The sequence below is a fragment of the Canis aureus genome, chromosome 9 (genome assembly GCF_053574225.1).
Source record: "Canis aureus isolate CA01 chromosome 9, VMU_Caureus_v.1.0, whole genome shotgun sequence".
Lineage (NCBI taxonomy): Eukaryota > Metazoa > Chordata > Mammalia > Carnivora > Canidae > Canis > Canis aureus.
The window spans coordinates 56,004,609-56,008,707 of NC_135619.1; positions in this window are offsets into that span (position 1 = coordinate 56,004,609).

Below are 4,099 nucleotides of genomic sequence, written 5' to 3' on the forward strand. Positions count from 1 at the left end.
GTCAGGCTACACTGTAGTGAGGCTAAGGACTGTAGTCCTTATTGTTTTCTGAGGGAAAGGGAAAATATAAAAGAGGTAGCAAAGCCAGGGAGGAAACAGAAGTTAAACTCCCTTTTCTGAAGCAGGAGTGGGAATGGATGGGTTCCTGGATCCCTAGCATTCTCTCCCGTCCAATCTCCCTGGTTTGGACCAGTTAAAATGTCCTCGGTTTATCATTAGATACCTGGAATCTTTGCCACTGCTCTAATAGATAGCTACAAGACCCAGAATTATCACCCCCTGGATACCTAATCTACAAGTATCAGTATCCTCATGTGTTCCATGAGGAGCAAAACTCCAACAGGGCTCTAGCCAATCTTGGCTCCTGTAGGTAGATCCCTTGAATGTGTGTGCAGACTCACCCAGGACATTGCATTAACTTAGCAACAATAAACCTTGCACTTCCCTAATTAAAAGTTGCCAAGTGGGGATCCCTGGGTGGCGCAGCGGTTTGGCGCCTGCCTTTGGCCCAGGGCACGATCCTGGAGACCCGGGATCGAATCCCACGTCGGGCTCCTGGTGCATGGAGCCTGCTTCTCCTTCTGCCTATGTCTCTGCCTCTCTCTCTCTCTCTCTCTGTGTGACTATCATAAATAAATAAAAATTAAAAAAAAAAAAAAGTTGCCAAGTTTTTGCACTGGCATATGTTGGGCGTTTATTCTATGCATCTTTCTCCTATATACCTTTTGTCTCTTATACAAATCTAATCCATAGCAGTTGACTAACATGACTAAGCCACAGTGAATCCTCACCCATGTGAAAATTGGAAAAGAATTGTGAATACCTTTGCAGAATGCCCCAATAAAAGGCATTACACTAAGGAATTTTATTACAAATTTTCCTGGAATGTCTTTAAGAGCTCAATGCTGGGTAAAAGATTCCTTTATTTTTTAAGTGCCCTTTTTCTTCCCCCCTCCAATTACTTCTGAAGGTCCTTCTTGATGGAGTTAAATGGCAATACTTCAAAATTTTAAAGCTCGGTACATTTGGAGGCTGTATCTGGTACATTAGACTTCATGTTTAGATTTTTCATTTACTAACAAGACTGTAAACACTTAGTGTGGGAAACCATATTTCATACCATTTGTATATATACCCACCAAATGTAGTGTTTTGATGGATAGTGCTTTATTTACGACTTTTTAGGTGCTTAAAACATCCATTGGTGGTTGCATTTTAGATATTTAAATGTCTAATCATCCAAGAAAGGGAGAAATACAAATAAATAAATAACAAAGCTTCTATCCTCAGGTCTCTGAAGTGGATTGAATTTTTCCTTCTGAGGATGATGGTCATTTTAATGTCTTATTTTTTTGACTATTTGGCTTTCTTAGTCAATTTAATGGGCACTTTGTAAATACAGATTGACTTACTATTTTTTTTTAATTTTTTAAAGACTTTATTTATTTGACAGAGAGATATTGAGCACAATCAAGAGGAGCAGCAAGCAGAGGGAGAGGGAGAAACAGGCTCTCCCTGAGCAGAGAGCCCAATGTGGGGCTCAATCCTGGGATCATGACCTGAGCTGAAAGCACTTAACCAGCTGAGCTACCCAGGCAACCCCCAGACTGACTTACTAAATGAAAGATAATCTATCTTCCTCTTTCTAAATTTTACCCATTCTCTGAGGTCAACTCCTATTTAAACTCCACAAAGCCTCTGAGAGCTCTACCCAGAGTCCCATCCTTCCTTCCTCTGAACTTACTTATTCTTATTGATTGTATATATCCGATCATTTATGTAACCCTCATTATTAGGGAAATTAAAGAAATGGCCACTTCTGATACCTTCTGACAGAGTTAACTTCTGATACCTTTGGACATTCCCAGAACTTCTTGCTCTCCTTTTGGTAGTGACCCTGCTACCATTGCAACACAGCTGGCATGTAACACAAGCTCATCTAATTCAAGTCCTTCTCTGGGGATAGAGTCAAATTCTATCTGAAGCATCTTATAGTTAGAACATAAGTAATGTACAGCACAGTAACAGTAATACTGTGTTACATATTGGAAAGTTGCTAAGATAGTAAATCATAAAGTCCTCATAAAAGCTTTTTGTAACTATTTATCAACCTAAATAAAGTCAAAATTATCCAAAAGATGCCTTTATTCAGGAATAGCAGAGGAATTGTAATTTGGGACAAGCCAACTGCAGCAAGCTACAGGCAAGTCCTTTGAAGGTTTGGGGTAGCTGTGTTTATGGTAAGGAAGGGAGAGCTCAGTTCAGTCTGTTGAAATAAAAAACAAATGAAGACCAATTCTGAAAATTCCCTAAGCATACAAAACCAGTCCAGTCATACAAACAAAGCTCAATTCAGCTCATCTTGTGAGAATAACCTGATCTGGGTCATTTCTTGTTTATGCATCTAGAAACCATAATCAAAACTTCCCAACGTTGATTTGAGGCAACCTCTGACCAATTCCCTATCATTTAAGAAAATTCCAATATTATCAGTTTTCTGTAAATCACGCCTTTATGGGAAATTGTCTCTCATTCCTTGAGTTTTTGTTTTTCTGAGGGCACATGTCTGAATTTTCCCATTTTATATTTTCCAGTTCCATTTTAGGTTGAAGTTCTTTCATACTACACACAGTAACGAGTGTTAACTAGACTTATTGTGGTGATCATTACACAATATATACAAAATCAAATTGCTATGCTGTACACCTGAAACTAATATGATATTACAGGTCAATTATATCTCAATAAAAGAAAAAAGAAGAATATAAGTAAGGAATTCCCCCCAACCAGATCACCCAACATGAGAAGCTGATCTAAGAGAAAAAGGTAACACCCAAAACAAGCAGAAACCAAAGACTTAGCAAGCACTGGAAGTTTCTAAAGCCCCTGGATCCATTCAAGTATCCCTGAGGTAAATTTCGTCCCAATCATTTCTAGGGTTTGTTATATTGGCCAATAAATTCCATAAATTCTAAATTTTTGTAGACTAGTTTGAATTTGTCATTTGCAGAGCCTTGCCAAATCCATGATGGAACCCTGGAGGGAGTCATATCTTTGTGAATTTCATTTCATGACTTTTACACATCCCATTGCACCCAGTACAGGTCATGCCCTGTAAAGAATAGAATCTCAATCAATAGTTGTCAAAGTCAGGGCACCTGGATGGCTCAGTGGTTGAGTATCTGCCTTCAGTTCAGGTTGTGATCCTGGGGTCCTGGGATCAAGTCCCACATCAGGGTCCCCACTGGGAGCCTGCTTCTCCCTCGGCCTATGTCTCTGCCTCTCTCTGTGTCTCTCAAGAATAAATAAAATCTTTAAAAAAATAGTTGTCAAAGTCATGAGTCCTCAACTTTCCAATAAGATTCTGGCATATTACATAAGACACTATAAATATTAATGAAATTATTGTATGCAGGAAATCATAAGCAATTTCAGAGTCTCAACATATATTAATACATTGGTTGAGTCACCTGTTTTGGGGAACACAAAGCACATATTTAACCATGTTGCAAATATATCTCGTCATTAACACACCACTGCCTACAGAAACCATTCATAGCCTTTACACCTTTTCACAAGGCAAAGTACCTGATATAAATGTGTTCAAAATTTTTTCATTCCACATTAACACTGTAAAGCATATTTTGTATAATATATATATCTGTAAGTATATGTACACACAGATTTATAGATGATAGATAGATAGATAGATAGATAGATAGATAGATAGATAGATAGCTTTAACCAACTCCTGGAAAGTTTATTTATTGCACTTAAAAAACCTAGGGTGCAAATATAACAAAGTGAAACTATGCTCCACAGGCTCAATTAGGGCCCTTTCCATGAATTCTGTGTGTGACTTGTTCATGAATATGGAAAGTATCTGAAGATTTTCTTCTAACTTGTCTTGATTTCCTTGAAGACTCTGGCACACAGCATGAGATTAAAATAACCTGGCATTGCTGGCGTCTTTACCCACAAATACCAAGGAATAAATATTAGAATGATGGATTCTCTTTCCCTTGTCAACCATAAATGTGTTCCAGCCAGGGGCAAGGTCTAGAGAGTAATTTAAAAATAAACAAACAGAACCAAAGAG